Here is a 19,505-nt window from a genome sequence, read left to right as displayed (position 1 = left end):
GTCCCCCAGTCTCACTGATGAAGACAGGACCCTCTGCACTCAACACCTGACCACATGGCAACCAAATCTAGTTTTCCTATGCTTCCAGGAGTTAAAAAAAAAAATTTTTTTTAACTGAATACAACCCAGTACATGTCTTTGTTAAGTTCTAAAGAAAATGCCCATATGTCGGGAAGATGTGTTGAGGTGAGTTAAGGCTTGTCAACAATTTGTTTTAGGGCTCCTGCACTTGTCTCAGTTGTAATTGAGAAGATAATGGAAAGACACTATTGACTGATGAGAGGCAGGATGGCGTGGGGAAACTGAATGGGCTTCGGGGTCAAACGAATCTGAGTGTGAAGGCAGATTCCAGCATTTACTAAGTGATGTGGCTTTATTCAAGGCTCTTGAGCTCTCAGTGACTCAGTTCCCCCAATTGTAAAGGGGGTTAATGATTCCTAGCTTGCAGGATTGTTTCAAGAATTGGGGATAATATACATATAGTAATCAGTGCAATGCCTGACACATAGTAAGTGCACAGTCAAATGGTATGATTTGAGAAGCCATCACAGACCAAAGACGGTTCTGAAGGAGAGCTATTTTTAATGGCTGATGCAGTTCACCAAACACTGCTTGGGTGGCTATGTGGGCAGTGGGAAGAGGTGGCAACATGGAGGCCGAAAGTCTGGATGCCACCTCTCTCCCTAACAAGGTGTGACCTTAGGTTCTCTATTTCAGCTTTCTCATATACAAAATGGGTATATGTTACATCTCAGAATTTTTTTTAAAAGATAACTATAAAAATTTGGGAAAGTATTTTTTAAAGTATACAAATACAAGATATTGTTCCTGTGGTGGTTCAGAAAGTTAAAAAGAATCAAATCAAATCTTCAATGACTGCTTTCAAGCATCCCATATGAAAGGGGATTTCTACTAACTGAGAAAATAATGATACCTTTGAAGCAAAGAATCTGGGCATCTCTTGCTTTTTCTAAAAGTGACTTAAAACAATTGATTGCGACACTCAGGGTATTCTCTTGTCTTCCTCTGGGCACAGGGGGACGCTTATCTGTGGTCTCACTGAAATGATGACCTGATCACACTGATCTGCCTTATAATATTAACTCAAAATTAAAAACATAACCTCTTTTATTCCCAACTAGAAAAAAAAAATCTAAAGGGTATATGCTCCCTTTTGTTAGTCTAACTGAAGGACATTCTAAGCAAGTTTCTGATAAAGTTTGAAGCAGGAATGGAACATTTGTGAATGCCTGTACTTGTAGGATGGAAAATCAAGAAAGGTAGTAAGGAAAAGGAAATTTAGAAATTTTGTTCATTTCCAAGATGATCAGATGAGTCAGAGAATTCAACATGTAGACCCTTCTGGGAGTTAGGATTTAAAACACTTCAAACCCCACATTGAAAGATGTGACTTTTGCCTCCCAGGAAATTTCTCAGCAATTCTGACTTGAAATTCACCCATCCTTTCTTATGGTGATTGAACATTTCTTTATGCATTGATATTGAAACCTGATCTTAAGGAGTTCCCTGGTGGTCTACTGGCTAGGATTTGGTGCTTTCACTGCCATGGCCAAGGTGTGGCACAGTCAAAATTAAAAAAAAAAAAAAAAAACCTCAATAGTTGCTAATTAGATTTTAGATTACACCATGCGCAACTCAAAAAAAATTCATAAGCCAGAAAAATTTATTCATAAAGAAAAGTTTGCTTGTTTTCAAAACAAAACAAACTTTGAAGGGAAAGATAGAAAAAATGACCTAAGAAAAGTCAGGTCAATGGCCAGCTTTCCAGCAGGAGGCACACAGGTCTGCACTGCTGTATAAAAGCTGAGTCTTTGTTAATGAGGTAGCACAGCCTCAGCAGTCACCTGGCACAGTCTCTGCCAGGACAGGTTTGCTCTCTACTGTAACTAACCACTTGCGTGTTAGTTCAGACCAACTGTGAAGTCATGCAACTTTTCTCAGGCTCAGTTTCCTCATCTGCAAACTGTGGGAGTCGCCTCCTAGGGTGCTGGTTTCACTTAAACAAACAGCCTGTGCAGAGTACTTAGCAAATCCACTCCCAGAAAGACTTCTCTCCTTCCGCCCTTTCAGGTGATAACATTTCCAACCCACCTTTTATAAGATCATTTAATCTGAAAGGGCTGGCACACACAGGGAATAATTTGCAGCTCATAGAGTCATGTTTTTAATCCCCCCCACCACCAAATTTATTAAATTGTGGTGTATTCTTACAAAGAGATACTATGCAGCAATGAAGGAATATATAGCTACATAAAGTAATGTTGAGTGAAAGAAGCCGAGTACAAAAGAGCACATACATATGATTCCACTTTTATGAAGTTCAAGAACAGCTAAGGTATGGTGATAGAAGTTCGAATAATGGTTACCTGGAGCAGGGTGGGTGACAGAGAGGAGAGGCACAAGGGAGCCTTCTGGGACACTGAAAATGTTCTGTACCTTGAACTAAGACTGGTGGTTACACAAGTGTATGTAAAAATTCAAGCTGTACACTTAAGAGTTGTTCATTTTACTGCCTTTATGTTATACTTGAATAAATAATATTTGAAATAATATTTTCTAAAGCACTTACTTGACTTAATTTCATTACATGGAAGTTTTTCTCTCATGCATTCTTCTAGGCTCTTTTTGTATAAGTGATAAATATATTCACTGGTACCTCATAATTGTAGGAATAAAATATTACTCATATATTAAATTTTCCAAATAACTGAATGTATCCATTTAAGTAAGAAAACTATTACTTTCTTGGATGGAAATCTTTATAAAATGATTTGTAGTCCTAACATCTTAAACGCTACTGAGCACATTCTTCTAGGTGAACCAAGGCTATGCTTAGAAACTTATATGGTTGAGCTGAGCTGAGAGGAAATGATGGCTTCAGGGGCCATTGCTTCTAAAGTGGGTGACAGTAATTTTTGCCCCTTCCCTGTTATCAGGGGCTATTTTTCATTGTTACATGCCTGCCGCTAACCTTCCTGGTTCTTACCATTTGCTTTCTTTCACTCATTTATTCATGTATCTGGTACCTGTCTTTAGAATGCCCAGTATGTGCTAAGCACTGGAGATATAGTGGTGAATAAGACACTTGCAATCCATAATGTAAGGGGGACTTATTTTTTGGCAGAAGAGGCAAGTATTGATATAAAACAAGGGTGATGACTATCTTAAAGGGGCAGGGGTATAGGACCTAATTTAGGGGGTCTGGGAAGGCCACCTTGAGGAAAGGACATTTGAGAACTGAGAGATAAGAACCTAGCCTAGAATGAGACCTCAGTAAGTACTTGTTCAATGAGTGAATGATCATTAGCCAACAAAGAAGAGTTCTGATTTATTGTGCACTGAGAAAACAGGAATTCTACTGAAAGATGTCTAAACCAAGAGCCAATGGCACCGAGTGAGGCCTGGACGGACATAATGGCGTTAATTTTTTGACTACTGTGAAGACTGTTTTTTGCCTTAACTCAAGACCTTGAGTTACTAGACCAGTGAAGGATTTTTAACCGTTGCTTGATTAACCTATACAAATTCAGTTTTTACCAAAACAAAACCAGCCCAAAGTAGCCCTGGGTCTTTATGATGATTCCTCTAGTTTGCCTGATCCCAAGTTCCCATGAATGTGACCTTCCTGGCACAGGCACCCAAAAAGGTGGTGTCACCCACCCATACCTTCTGGTTACAGCTCTGTCCAAGCAAGCCAAAACAACCATGACTCCTTGGGCATTACCGCATGTTGCAAACCACCGCCTAATTTGGGGCCTATTATTGTCCCTGGAGATTTCACCTTTATGACATATTATAAACCAAGAACTTGCAGTCTAAAGGACAGAAGGAACAGATGACAACAATCTTTGCAGAGAGACTTTACTCAAATATACGCCTTATAAAGCCAGCCTGATATAGAAGCATTATTAACATATCACATGGAATAGCAGCAAAGTTTAAAATGCCAGAGATAGGGGCCAATGTACGCAGGGTTTAATTTGACATCTGAGTTGATCAATTAACAAACTACCATGTAACTGCAAAAACTCCTAATGAGAGGGCTTCCCTGGTGGCGCAGTGGTTGAGAGTCCGCCTGCCGATGCAGGGGACACGGGTTCGTGCCCTGGTCCCGGAAGATCCCACATGGCGCGGAGCGGCTGGGCCTGTGAGCCGTGGCCGCTGAGCCTGCGCATCCGGAGCCTGTGCCCCGCAACGGGAGAGGCCACAACACTGAGAGGCCCCGCGTGCCACACACACACACACACACACACACACACACACACACACAACCTCCTATGAGAGATGTAAATATAGCCTTTGCTGACCTTCGTTTCTTACAATTCCATACAGATCTTCGGGACTTCTAATTTTAAAAAGCCAAACAAAGGAACTGCACCAAATAGGAATTTCCCAGTGAAATAAAGGGAAGCAGGGAATGACAAGTATCTAAAGGTGATTTATTTTTAGAATTTTTTCCAGTCTTTCTGTTCCTCTGACAAAATTTCAAATGTAAAACTGTATCAATCTACTTCAGAGACAGTGGAATTAACACATGACTTCCTTCCCCGGTCAGGGTCTATTTTGGATTTATGAGGTATCACTGAAGGTCAAAAGTTTGACAGACTCTTAAGCAATCTAGGTGCATCTATAGGACAGACAAGTAGAGAGCAAGTATTCTTACCCCTGTTTTGAAATTTTAGAAGAGGTAAGAACAATATTGATCTGATTGTGGCAAGTTACATAAACTTCCAGTAGTCAGGGTAGTGAAATGACTCAATGCTAAATTCAATTTTCTTATATTCATATAAAAATAATTAAATCTGCTCTCCCTCAAGTGAACTGGATGTCTCTGGCCCTCCACAGTTGTTAGATTTAGTCCCATTTGCCTAAGTACACAAAGCCACAGGGACATTTTTCCCATGAAGGAAGTTTCCTCTAATTTTCAAACAATCATTTATTCCAGCCATTTTGCAATGACTGGGAACTTGTCAGAAGACTCTCAGCTTCTTACTGCCAGAGTCACTGGGCAAAAGAGTACCCAAATCACATTCTTTCATAAATCAATATGCTTGCAGTCTAATCTTAACTTTAGTTCCCTCTTCGTGCTGAGGTTTCCCACCATAAGATAAACACACTAAAGATTCCATATGCTTGTTACACCGCAAAGACTATACTGCAACTTCTTTCCCCAGAAACTGGCCATTACAGAAATCTTTTGCAGCTATTCTTTTTCTAGATTTTCCTATCTCCTGTTTGGGTTTTAGCCACTAATAACACAGTTCCAGGTATCTGTGTCCAGGATATCATTATTACACTTGATCAAATGGAAACATTTGATTACGGCTCTAGTTTTATCATGTACGCTCGTATTTTCTACAAAAGAAAAAAAAATAAGCTAGAATAGAAATACTTAGTATTCTCAAGAAATACTGTCATTAGTTTCTCCAAAACTATGTATGACCAGTATATAAAGTTACTCCTAGCAACTGCGTTCTAAAAACAAAAGTTGAGGATAAGAAGCAGTCTTTCAAGCTGACCTTTAATCGGGGTAGGGGATGGGGGAGGAAAGAAAGTTTAAGAGTATTTTCAAGCAACCAGAACCACCATTTAGCGAAAGCTTTTCATGGAATGAGTCACGGGGTATAATGAAGCGCAAATCACAAGGTTACACGTCGTCTCCTAGAAACGCCGCACCTGGTTCCAAATTCTTTGCTAGAGCAAATGCTAAGTTCTGATTCAGGCCCCTGGAAAACCTCAAGCACAGGCAGATTTCACCTCCTTCTCCATGACACACACCTCCCCCTAGTAAAACTGAAAACAACGTTTGACTGAAACTGAAGATTACAATCATCCGGGGACTCCAGGCCACGGAAAAATAAGAGTTTGCAAAGCAATCACTTGGCCCCCTTCATCCCCTCACCATTCCCGCCCCTTCAGCAGAAGGGAAGCCGAATCGGTAGGCAATCTGAAATTCTAAACATGTATAAATTCTAAACTATGAAACAAGTACCTGCCAAACACCTGGAGCGCTCTTTCCCCGGCTGGCTCTCTCCTCCCACACGCTCTGGCAACGGAATGCCCTTCAAAACCATGGCTCAGTGCTTTTGGTAAATGTTTTACGAGACACTAAACAGCCTTGAGTCCCACCCTCAGAGCAAACACCATTGAGAGAACACAATATAATGGTCGCAGAGATATCGTGTGATGTGCAATGATGCAAATGAACAGGCGGGCTCTATTTCCACACTTCCCCTTAAGGGGAAAAAAATCCCAGACTTGCAAGGGGTGGGATGGAGGGCGGCTAGAGGAAGGGCTTGCAGAAATAAACCTTAATACTAGAAGCATTCGAGTTTTGTGTGGTGTTCTGTTTTGGTTAAAGCGGCATTATGATAAGCTCATTGTTCTAATCCCCAAGCAAGTCTTGGCTTTCTAAATGAAAAAGTGTTAAAGGCAAGAGTTAACAGAGGGTAGAGTCCCCCCCCCACCCCGTGAATCTGTAGACCCCGGCGCAACTACACATGTACCGTAGATTTCTACTTTTCAGAGGAAATACGACTCCAAAAAAGCTTTTCATAAACCATCTTCCACAAAACACAAAATGTACTCCCTATTTTCCATATCCCTCAAGTAATTCACAGTTAAAAACCAACTCTGCTCCAAACCAGAAGTTTTGCATTCCATTCGAGTTAACAATTACAACTGGAGGATAACAGAAACTTGCTGGCACTGAATTATTAGCATACCCAGAATGTCAGGTGCCTCTTGGTACCACCAGGGTTAACAAGATAAAAAGAGAGGGTGTCCAGGGATCCTCGGCCTGGCTTTACAGAAACTACCTATGGACATGGCTGGAGTCTGGAGCTCAAGTGGGCCGCTTGCACCTACCTGCTCTTGGAACTGAGAAATGAGAAAACAGAATTATCGAGTGACTGTCAAGCCTACTCTATGAAAAGAGACCAAGGCTGTAGAGAGGAGAAGAAAGAAGTGACTTTGGCTTTGGAATCTCACACACAGCCAGGTTAGGCAACTACGAAAACCGTTTCTCTGGGCCCTACCCCCTAACCCAGTCCCCAGGAATACTTAGAATTCTGCATTTCATACCTTTAGTATATCCAGTGGGGGAAAAAAGAAAACTGAACACAGAATTGCTGTCATGGCTTTTCTTCACACCAGCTGTGTGATCTTGAGCAAATCACTTAACCTCTCTGAGCCTGTTCCCTCATCTATAAAGTAAAAATGTCTAGAAACAGAAAAGATTTGCCAAAGAACTGACAGCACTCCCAATCTGAGAGCCTAGAAAATGGCATATACACATTTTCAAAGCATTTTAGGGTTGTTGTTCATTTTTTTCTCCCCCCTACCTCCTGTATGTAAGTCTTATCTTGTTTTCAATTTCCTTGTATCACAGATGCCTCAGGTTAGGGCTATGACTGACCTGCCTTGGGTGGGTATCCTAAATGCCCGGTTATCTGCCTCTCAGGGGCGTGGTGAGGGGGCCTTCCCGGCCTCCAGCCCAGGCTGTCAGCACCTGTGCTTTCACAACATTTCTCCTCTCGAATTCATCTTGCCCTCTAACACAGATACCTGCCTGCCTCCCTTTCCTTTTCCTTCTGTCTTCTTTTTTTTCTCATTTTCTCTTTCTTTTTTCCCCTTTCTACCCTCCTTCCTTTTCTGCCCTGCATCCTTGAGAGAGAGATGTGGACAGCAATTACTCTCATCATCCTGTTTCTTCTGTTATTTTACATGATATATCAAACAAGCCGGTGAGGGAGGTGAGATAGATGTGTTATCATCCAGATTCTACTAAACAGAGATCCAGAAAGATTCAACAGCTGGCCCGAGGTCATGGGGCTGAAGCTTGGCTCTCCTGACAGGCCAGGGTTGCCCTACTGCCGTTCCTGGCCCTGACCACCCGACTCCCCACCCTCAAATGTACCTCTTCTCAGTGCCCCAAAGTCCCCACCTGGTCTAATCGGGTCTCACTGCTAATTGTGGCATATTCCCCTCTCAGAGCATTCTTCTCCTCATCTCCTTTCTTCCCCTCTCTGGACTGTCAAACTCTCACCCTATTTTTAGAGTCTATCTCACTTGACCCCCATGACCCACCTCCTGGCTACTGCTGGCCCTGTGTGCCCTTCTTTAGGCAAACCCAAGAGAAGCAAATCTCCAAAGTGACAAAGCTGCATGACTGGGGAATAATTATTCACTTCATAGGAGTCTTTCCTTATTGGGCACCCATGCCACGCCGCACCAGCATATTTATGTGTACGTCAAAAGTTTTCTAGACCATAAGAGTATCCACCTCTGCACCCTTAGCATAGTGTCCAGTGCTTACTGTTAAGGAATATATTTGAATTCTGAAGGAAAAAAATGTGAAGACGTAATATCAGAATCCAAAGTAGTGCCTCCATGGAGTAAACTCCAGGAATGACTAGAGGCCCAAGAGTTTAGGGTTTTGATGTAGCAGGTTTGTTTTGGTTTGGTTTTGTATTCAGAGAGAATGAGAAAAGTGGATTATAAAGACAGGGTAGCAAATAAACTAACCATCAAATCACGCCATGAAACAAGAACCAATGATTAAATGCCTACAATTCACCAGGTACTTGATATACAATCTCATTTAATTTAATCAAACAGAGGAGGAGGAGATAGGTTCAAAGAGCCTGCCCGAGGGCACGCACTTTGCCAATAAGGGCAGATCTGAGAATCAAAGCAGATCCAATCCAAGTCCTTGCTCTTCACCTGAGCCACGCTCTCCTGACACAAGGACCCTGCAGCCTGCTCAGTCTAGGGACTGTCTGCTGCCCAAATCCAGAGCCACCTGTGTATGCTTTCTAGACTCTATGAGAACCCGTTCGGCCCTGTTCTTCAACTCCTTTTCCTTGAGTTCCCCAATCCCTTCCTTTCACCTTTTCTTTTTATCCCCAAGACAATCTGTCCTGCTCACTTTGAAATCTATTGACAAACTCTATCATTGGGGCCCTCATTTGACCACAAAAACCATCCAGATAGTATGGATTTTCCCTACTTCACGTACACCTTTATGTTCATTTTTTCCCTATGGTCACAAATTTGATACTTGACTTTAAACACTGTAGATTGTGTTAAAATTCCCTGTGTTATGTATAGCCCTTGGTGTGCTACTGTATTCAAATATTCTACCTCTTGCTGCTCAGAGACTAAATTCTGTGTCCCTGAGGAAGAACCGTGCCTTCTATACCATATCAATGTTTTACAATAGCATTTTCCCACTTCCAGCCAGGCAATTCTAAATCGAGTTTTGTGCTATTGTTTTGGGTATGCCAGCATGCGGGTGTGCCCCTAGTATTCTTAACTGCCAAGTTCTGTTAGGGCAGAAAAATCAACCTCTGGCGCGTGCTGCTCTATCACCGTGGGCCTGTTCCAGAGTGTCTGTGAGTTCCAGGGGCCCACCTCTAGCTTAGGTATATTTGAATCTAGCATATATTTGGCGTGCAAGATGATTCCAGATTCTGAAAGGAGTTTTGCGCTCTCTTGGAGACTAGTGACAGGAGAGGAAGCAGCAGCAGGAGGTGAATATTTTATTTGGAACTAGTAGGTCTTCCAGAATCTTGGAAAGGTCTTGAAACTCCCCTGAATCACTCAAGCCCCTTCAGTTTTCTGGAGAGGGCTTCAGAGAGCATTGTGAGTGAGGCCTCAGAAACTGCTGGTCCCCTAGTCCGGCCTAAACCAAACCCTTAGGAAGGTCCCAATAGTCCCTGGTGTTTTCCCAAACTGCTTCAGGAAGGAGATGGTGGAACAGATGAGGGGAACACGTGATGAATCTACACTGTCCAGCAATGTCTTTCACTGGGTCATCAGCCACTAGAGCAGCAGTTCTCAAAGAGAGGTCCCTGGATCCCCTGGGAGACCCTAGGACTCTTTCAGGTCTGCAAAGTCAAAACTATTTTCATAATAACACTAACATTTCTGCCCTTTTTTTCACTGTGTTGACATTTGCACCAATGATGAAAAGGCAGCAGAAGGTAAAACTGCTGGTACCTCAGCACAGAATAAGACAGTGGCACAAATGTGTACTAGTAATCATAGCATTTTTTTATTGCCAGGCGCTAGAAGTTGTTTTTATTTTTTTCTTAAGTGGCAGTTTTTCTTAAGAATGTACTTGAAGCAGGAAAATATTAATTTTATTATGTCTTGAGCATGTACCTTTTTAAATATTCTTTGTGATGAAATGGGAAGCAAGTACAAGCACTTTTGCTGCATAATAAATTACGATCGTAGGCTCAAGGAAAGTCATGTGTGTGACTGAGTTACAGACTGAGCTACAGCTGCTTTCATCATGGAAAGCATGGAACACTATTTTTACTTGAAGCAGATAAACTATGGCTATCCAGATGTGGGTTTTTGGTAGACAATTTCTGGAAAAATGAGTGAAGTGTGCCTGTCACTTCAAAGAACACAACTAATAGTATTACTATTTGTTTCCAATGATAAAATTTGAGCTTTCTAGCAAAAGTTAAAATTTTGAAGAACTTGAATTCACCACCATGAGCTTGACAGCTTGCCAATAATTAAGTGCTTTTCTGATGAGATTAGTTGTGACATTATTAAATGTGATTTTTAAAAATATTGTATAATGAAATGTGTCAATATTTGGATCATCTTCACAACTCAGTAAACTAATATTTTCCAAATGACCAGTTCACGATGTTATAGAATCATGCATAGTAAAAGAGCCATTCAAAGTACAAGATAAACCAGTGGATTTTAATATGAGTATGAAAAGTTCATTGATATGGTTTCAGATTCTACACTGCAACTAATCTTTAAGAAACTATCTCTTGTAGAGTTTGGGTTTAATATCAAAGAAGAATGTTCTCAATTATCTGAAACGGCTATTACAATACCCCTCCCTTTCCCAACTACATATCTTTGTGAAGCTGAGTATTCTTTGTTTACTTTGATAAAAGTAACATATCTCACCAGATTGAAGGCAGAAGCAGATATAAGAATACAGCTGGGGCTTCCCTGGTGGCGCAGTGGTTGAGAGTCCGCCTGCCGATGGAGGGGACGTGGGTTTGTGCCCCGGTCCGGGAAGATCCCACGTGCCGCGGAGCGGCTGGGCCCGTGAGCCATGGCCGCTGAGCCTGCGCGTCCGGAGCCGCAGCGGGAGGGGCCACATCAGAGAGAGGCCCGCGTACCGCAAAAAAAAAAAAAAAAAAAAGAATACAGCTGACTTCTATCAAGCCAGTAATTAAAGAGATTTGCAAAAATATAATGTGGTTTCTACCATCTACTTTTTATATAGTTTTTCATAAAATGTCATTTATGTTAACATAAGAAATTACGATTATTTAAGTACTTAATACATAAATAAATATTTTTAATTTCTTAGTTTGAATTTCCAATGTGGTAAATAGTAACAGATACAACCCACATAAACAAATACACTTCAGGTTCCTCAATAATTCTTAAGAATGTAAAGACAGGGTTGCCAGATTTAGCAAATAAAAATGCGGGATGCCCAGTTAAATTTGAATTTCAGATAAACAACAAATAATATTTTAGCATAAGTATCCATGCAATATTTGGGACATACTTATAACAAAAAATTACTTATTGCTTATCTGAAGTTTACATCTCATTGAGTGTCCTTTATTTTACTTGCCTGTTAAGATGTGCTGAGCCCAAAAAAGTTTGAGAAAAGCTGCAGTAGACCATGCCCCTCACACATGTACTAACACACTAATACCAACACTTATTAAACACCCACTGTGTACCAGACCCAGCACTAAATTCTTGACAAATATTACCTCTTCAATCATTCCAAAATCCTATGTGGCAAGTATTATGATCCCTAGTTAACTAAAGCTAGTTATTGGGGGAAGGCAAGACTGGAACTCAGACACCCAAATCTCAGCTTGTAACTATTAGGCTTACACTGAACTCTGAATAATGGAGAATCCCAAAGATGATGGGGTTTTCTGTGTATTTGCATCTCAAATTTTAGCAAATCGATTTCTGTTGCTTCTCTTCTCTCTGTCTCATAGTTGTGTGTTCTGCTATCAGAACAATGATGAAAACCAAGGCTGTGTGTCAGGGAATTCTATCCAGAACTGGCCATCGGCATTTGACTCAGAGCAGACTTTCCTAATGGATGCTTCCCTGGGCATGACAACAGCACTGTTCCAGGCTGGGAATTCTAGAATGGAGAAATGGTGCACAGGCACTGCTCGTTACTGTTAATTGGAAGCAGCTGGGAGCTTGGTGCTGGGCTAGGATCATCCTTGAGAATAAATTGGTAAGTTCTCCAAATGAATCTGTACTAGCTGAAGCAAATGCAACCACTGTTGTAAGTGAGCCAAGGTCCTACTATTTGTATGATCATGACCCAGGCCACTGGATATATTTAATGAGCTCAGGTTTGACAGTAAACAAACTAGAGAAAGTAAATTTTTTTATGATCCAGGATGGGGGCAAGGGGGTGCCTCATGATCTGCAAATACAAAAATGAATTTGCTTGCAGCCAACTAGGGGCCCACCCTCAATCACCAAGGGCTATAATGAAATGTACAAAGTGATAAACATATAAGGGAGGGAGGGAGGGAGAAAGAGAGATACTAGTCTTTCGTTTGGGAAAATTTCTTTAACAAAGGGAAGATTTACCTTTCAAATCTCTTTTGTTTTGTGAATTTGGATTTTTATTAGATGTGAGGCACACTACATTACACTAAAGGCAGTTGTGTAACCAGAAGCCAAGGGTGATAGAACTTTGAAAATTATCCTGGAGGAGAGAATGAGACAAGGGGAGGGGGAAAAAAGGGTAGATCAGAAAAGAAAAGATGCCAGAACTGGGGTGTTAGATAATGAAGATGTGCATTTTAGAAATCAAGATTTAGTGAGAGCCTAGACAGCAGGCCGAGGGAGAAAGAGGGTTTGGGGAAACCCAAGGGCCCTTGCTGTGGGGCATCTGAAGGAAAAGTAAAAGAGTCATTTTTTACTTTCAAAACTGTCAACTTTGCCATTCGCCTCAGGCCCACCAGGCAGGGCTGCTGTCTGAGTTCAGATACTCGCCCAGCCCTGCCCTGGTGGCGGGATCTGCCTTTCCAGCAGTCTCTCTATCTGCACACTCAGTCTAGATAACTCAAGCACAGAAAGGAGTGTCTGCACAGAGAGGAAAAAGAAAAAGAAAAACAAGCTGAGATGCAAGCACGGCTCCCTCCTCAGATAAGCTTGGGTGACCAAGGAGTGTAGCTTTACCCTTCAAGGAACCCTCAGAATTTATTCTTGTGAATGCTGAATGTCAAGGAGGACACAGCCAGAAACTGTGACTCATCAAATTTCCAACGTCAAGACCAGAATGCACAGTCTGGATCCAAGGACTGGCTTTGCACTCAGAACACTGAGAGTCAAGGCCTCTGCCTGCTTCAGATACAAAGGCGGTGGAGCCATGGGGCCCGGCCTTCGCCCCACCAGCCCATTGCTTTTCCCTGTCTTCAGCGCCTGGAGAACAGGGAGTTTTATCCCACTGCGTTTGAGCTACAGGCCCTTATGACATCTCAGAAAGCGATCTGCCTTGAAAAGTGGTTGGATCTGTACATGATGGTCACTGGCCATTGGTATTGAGCCAGATAGTAAATATTTTCGGCTCTGCAGGCCATATGGTTACATATTTTTCTTTCTCTTTCTTTTTTGGGGGAAACGCTTAAAAATGTAAAAACCATTCTTAGCTACATACAAAAATTGGCAGCAGAGCAGGCCATAGTTTGCTGATCTCTTACTCAGAGCAAGGGCAAAGGGTGGGCGGCATAAACTGGAGGTTTCTACACGCAGTCTGGTTGTCATAACATGAGACAGCTGTTCCATTGCCTTCTTACTGACAAAGGCTACCTAATTCTCCATCGCACTTGCCGAGTCTGACATTCTCCACTTGTGGAGGCATCTTCCCTTTGCTATGATCCTCTTCAAAGAAGAATTTAGCTGTAGATCTGGCAGGAAATTAAACCTTCAAATGATAGTGTTATATAGTCAGAAAATTAGATAAAAGGCATTTAAAATAAGCTAGAATATTTTTGAACAGGCTAGTTTTCCATTCTGAGTGTGTGTGTGTGTGTGTGTGTGTGCATGAGTGCATTTCTGTTTAAAATGAACACTCCATATGTATCACAAAATTCCAAACCTGGAAAAATCTTCCGATGTAGCCTAGTCCATAACTGTTTACATTTGAGGAAACTATTACCTACTTTGGTTAAATGAAATATTTCAAGTTACACACTAGCTGGCAGAAGAGCTTGAGCCAGAAACTTGGTTTCCCGATTTCCAAATTAGTTCTCATTCTACTACTCTACTTTATAGCACATCGCCAAGTTAGTACTAAAAATTCAATTCAACAAATACTTATAAAGTATTTCCATACATGCCCAGCACTGGCTCAGTGCTCTGGGATACAAAACAAGTGTAAGAGAAGAGTCCTGCCCATGAAAAGCTTTTGAGCTCACTGAGAAAACAAGGCGCACACACATGAAACAAATATATTCTGTCTTACATTGTTGTGTAATTATACAGCTAAAACAGAGCTGATGATTCTTCCTGTAATGACAGAATGGTTCTTTATCTTTGCTGTTCAATATGGTGGCCAGTACAGCCACGTGTAGCTGCTGAGCACTTAAAATGTGGGTAGTGCTACTGTTACCAACCTGGGTTCTTGGACCCGTTAATCAATAAAAATTGATAAGAGGCCAGAAGAGGAAGTTAGGCAAGGCTTTATTGGGACTCCTGCTATAGCCCAAGGGAGCAAAAACAGGTAATAGGTTCCCTTGCTCACCTCCCGAGGCGGGGTGAGCTGGTCCCCTAAATGGGGTGAGGATGGGGTGGATCCGTGGGGGGAGGCGTGGCTTGGTGGTCTGCCCACCCCCTTGGTGGTGCTATGTGCAGGGGTCATGCTCAGGGCCCTGCTTTTGCTCCCTGCACCTCAGAAATGGCAGTTGGGTTTTGGTCTTTTTTGTGACATGCTCATAATTTGCCCCAACTGCACATGCTTGCAGTTATTTTTAGTCCCTCATAGTTTCTTTGTATTTTGTTGCTCTGGAGGAGACGTTTGTTCAGGTGCAAGCACTGCAGTAAAGGGTCCCAGGTCCCAGCCTGTCTCATGACTAAGGAAGTAAACTTTTAATGGTATTTAATTTTAATTAGTTTAGATAGCCACATGTGGCTAGTGGCTACTGTATTGGACATCACAGGTCTAAAAAAATGGTTATAGATCTGGATGGAAGATAGGTAACAAATATTCTGTCACTTCTCCCTGTTGTGCCTTTGGCAGAAACCACTGCTGATCACAGAACCCTTCCCCTCTGAGCAGGGATGAGCTCTCGGGATTCCCCATGCAACGTTATTCTCAATTGTCTGGACCTGGTATATATAATGAAACCTATTTGCCATCCTTGATACAGATAAAAAGTGACAAATGTGAACAGGAGAAGGAAGTACTTGAGCTGAGCTTAGAAAGGCAACGTTTGGACACATAAAGAGAAAGGGACAAAGAGTGTGGGGCCCTCCAAGGGGAGAACAGCATGATCCGAGGAACTGGACAGAGTTCTCCTGGTTCTAGGACAAGGGGGATGCTGGCCCTGCCAGAAGGGAAGATTGCACTGGGTGAGGTGGAGATACGGGGACAGACAGAAGTGGGACCTAGATTAAGGAGACCTTTGCATTCCAGGAGTTTAGACTTTTTCTCAAGAGCAACAGAAGCCCCTGAAGGTTTAAGCAGGATAATGACAGGAGAAAAACATATTTTAGGAATCTGATCTGATAGCGAGCCACAAACAGGATTGCGTAATGGACACATACATTCAGAAACCGGTAAGAAGGCTATTCCACTAATGGTTTATGGTTTTCCTTTAGGAAAGTAATACTTGTTTATTAAAGAAAATGTATAAATCACAGAAAAGCAGATATAAAAATTAAAACTAGACCTCTACCTTTCACATCAACCGTAGCTGGCATTTTGATGCAGTTTCTTCTGCGTTTTGTTGGGTTTTTTTCCCCCTTCCGTGGCTATTGCAATAATTCAGGAATAAAGTTAGGACTAGGAAGGTGGTAGTGTGAATAAAGAGGAAAAGCCACAAAAAAATTTTTTAAGTGAGACAGCAGAGTGAAGAGAAAAGATCATTAGCGTTAAGGGACCTGGGACCTGAGTTCTAAGCTTGACTATTTCAATGGGCCGCCTCTCTCTCAACCCCTAGCCTTGGTTTCTGCATTTTAGCATCTAGGGACTGGTCTAGATCAACTTCTTAATCTCTTCTTACTGGTGTCTAAGTAAAGGTCAGGTGAGATTTTCAAGACCTTCCCCCAGACCTAAAATGGAACTGAAATGTGTCTGTGTTATGTCTCTGTTCATTTTAAGTGAACATCACAACAGATAGATAGCTGGGGTTGTCATAAGACAAAAATGTTCCCATGATCTTTAAGCTGTACCAGTAGCACAGAACGGGAGTTCTATTACAGGTGTATCTATTTTATAGATACACCTGTAATCTATAAAATTTTAGGTGTTAAGTAATTAAACTGTATATTCTGAACAGTGTCATAGGGAGGACGTGTAGGTGTGGTTCCCAGGACATGTAATGGGGTGGTGTAAACAGGGGATCCATTCTCAGACAGGACTCCACCAAGCAGTGGCAAAGTCTTCCTAAGACCCAAAGGTTTTTAAGGCCCAAACCATCTTCGCAGACCACAGGAAAAACAAACCCCAAAACAGCTACTACAGAACGCAAATTATGCTCTCCGGAAAAAGCAATACACAGCCATTCACCAGGTTAATAAGCAAAAGTGTAAAACAGTGGTTGTCCACACGGGACATAGATGAGACTCAACCGTGAGTTTTCAAAAAATACTGATAGTTGGGTCCCTCCTCAGACCAGTTAAATCAGTGTCTCAGCGAGCAGGGCCTGTGCATTGACTTTTTTTTTTAAAGTTCTCAAGACAACTGAAGCCTGAAGCATCAGCGGATATCCCAGAACAAGAACAGTTCAAGGGGCCCGGGAGCAGCGTGGGCCTACACTCAACAGACCTCTCAAAAATGACGACATCAAATTCACTCATGACTAAGAAACCAGCAAGCTTGAGAAGGCCAATTCAGTGGAACTTGGGTTCCATGTTGTATATGGTATGTGTATGTGTGTACATGCACATGTGTGAATTTCCAAATCTGTCAATTAAGTTACTCAATTGCTTAGCAGTACTCTGGATAGAAAATGTGAACAAAGAGCATGAAGTTTCAAAACCTGAGAATCTCATAATGGTCCAAAATGGAAGCAGGGTCAAGTAGCTGGCCTCTGTCTGTTCTATTTAAACCATCTTTTTTTTTTTTTAATCTGGCTTTTGGATGGAGGAATTATGTATTATACTATGCCAGTGATCACCCTTCCCTGATGCCGTCAAGTAAGTAGAGAAAAAGAAAAGTGGACACATTTATTAATGAAAACAATCTCTCACTAGAAGCTGATCACCTTCCTATAAGGGGTAGATGAAGGAAATTAAGAACATAGATTTGGGGAGAATTCAAAGGATTGGCAGGAAAACAGGACTTGCAATCCAGCTCTAGGAAATGATGCTAATAGAGAAGGAAGAATATATGTCTGAACCACAAAAACAAAAAATCTCTTAAGGGCTTTTAAAGATTCTTCAAGAAATGTGACTAAATCCTTATTTTAGGACAGACGTCTGTTCATCTGAAGCCACTTTCCCTCTACCTCTTTCCCCATTGGGTTCATGCTTATTCCTTGAACCTGACACTCGCCGGCCCATGTTGAAACCCTCCAGCTGTTCCTCATTTGATAAGTCACTACCACCCGCCCCCAGTTGCCCTCTGCCTAGTAAACCACTCCTTCCTTCTCCTTCAGGTCTCAGTTAAAATAGCACTTAAATTCCAAGAAACCTTCACCAGTGGTCACTCCTCCCACTGACATTCAGAGTAGGTCCTCTGGTTTTAAACTCCCTTGACTCCTTGCAATTCTTCTTCAGCCCACTCACAACTCAATTATTTAATGTCTGCCTTGCCTACTAGACCAGGTTCTTGGAGGCAGAAAACCAATCCTTTCTGTCTTAATCTCTTAATTACCCAGTACCTGGCACAGAGCCTGGCACATAGTAGGTGCAGGGAAAAACCTTAACCAATTTACCTGTACCCCTACTGATTTAAGGATTAATGTACTATCACCCATGGGGCCCTATAATACAGAGGTTCTGCAAATCTTAAAGCCTGTATAAATCAGACCCATGTGACTTGGAGAATCCTGTCCATTCTGTGGCATGACCTCTACAAAGATGCTACTTACTCATGCATTTAACATGAATGGGAATTTGGACTCATTCACACATAAATGGATGCTAACAAATCACTCTGGGGACATAGTAGTGAAATATTCTAAAATAGAGTATTTGACTTGTAAGTCCCATGATGCAGAGCACTGGAAGGGAGCCAGGCTTTGGATAAGAGTATCTGTTCTAGGACCTGCTGCCTAAGAGGCTGCTCCGTGATGTCACATGGGTTGTTCTGAATGCCAGGACCCCTGCTTAGGAGGTCCACAGGCTACTCGTCTCAAAACCATCATATGGAGTCACCAAAAATTTTAGTTTTTAAAGGCACTTGCACTTTGTGAAAAATAGGAGGCAGACAACACTTAATGCTGGTCATTTGTGGGTTATTAGAGGAATACTGTGTTTCACCAAATCGAAATCTCCACAAGATGTATCCCAACTTCAGACATGTTAAACTGTGGGGGGGAAGTGTATTCTACAGTTGATGAAATGCAGTGTACACTACAGGAAAAACTCAGTATTAAAAGACTTTAAGCGAAGTCACTCAAATATAGCTTCTGTCATTCTTTTTGACTGTGGGAGTCTTCTGGGGACAATGGTACTTACAAAACATACAGGGCGGGCTTCCCTGGTGGCACAGTGGTTGAGAATCTGCCTGCCAATACAGGGGACATGGGTTCGAGCCCTGGTCTGGGAAGATCCCACATGCCGTGGAGCAACTGGGCCCGTGAGCCACAGCTACTGAGCCTGCGCATCTGGAGCCTGTGCTCCGCAACAAGAGAGGCCGCAACAGTGAGAGGCCCGCGCACCACGATGAAGAGTGGCCCCCACTCGCCACAACTAGAGAAAGTCTTCGCACAGAAATGAAGACCCAACACAGCCAAAATAAATAAATAAATAAATTAATTAATTTTAAAAACCAAAAAACATACAGGGTACTCTGGCCTAGTAAATTAGGTAAATACCCAGAAAAAAACGATATGTGTTGGTTTAAAAAATGAGAGAGGATTAACATTTGGCTGTCACTATGTAATGTTCACCTACTTTTCTCCACCCCTGAATGATGTTCTTTTGAGCCCCAGTGAAGATGGAGCCAGATGACTTACCAAACCTCCTCACTGAGCCCAGGGGTGGCTGATCTCTGCTAGGTGACCTAATGCGAAGTGTCCTGATGCCTCTCTTACCCGAACTCTGAAATGGAAAAG

The 19,505-nt window shown here is 42.1% G+C and overlaps 1 protein-coding gene across 4 annotated transcripts in view; it reads right to left on the bottom strand.

The window, feature by feature from the left end:
- The window catches only part of RBM47 (RNA binding motif protein 47), a 165,989-nt gene that overhangs the window by 76,712 nt on the left and 69,772 nt on the right, over window positions 1-19,505 (bottom strand). For all 4 annotated transcript variants that reach the window (XM_033421697.2, XM_049709586.1, XM_049709585.1 and 1 more), the window contains exon 2: window positions 19,407-19,491. The gene's annotated coding sequence lies outside the window, so the exon portion shown is untranslated. The remainder of the gene's footprint in view (window positions 1-19,406; window positions 19,492-19,505) is intronic.

Source organism: Orcinus orca, chromosome 4, assembly GCF_937001465.1.
Source record: "Orcinus orca chromosome 4, mOrcOrc1.1, whole genome shotgun sequence".
NCBI classification, from domain to species: Eukaryota; Metazoa; Chordata; class Mammalia; order Artiodactyla; family Delphinidae; genus Orcinus; species Orcinus orca.
The sequence above is the reverse complement of the archived record's forward strand: the minus strand, read 5'-3'. Positions and strand labels throughout refer to the sequence as shown.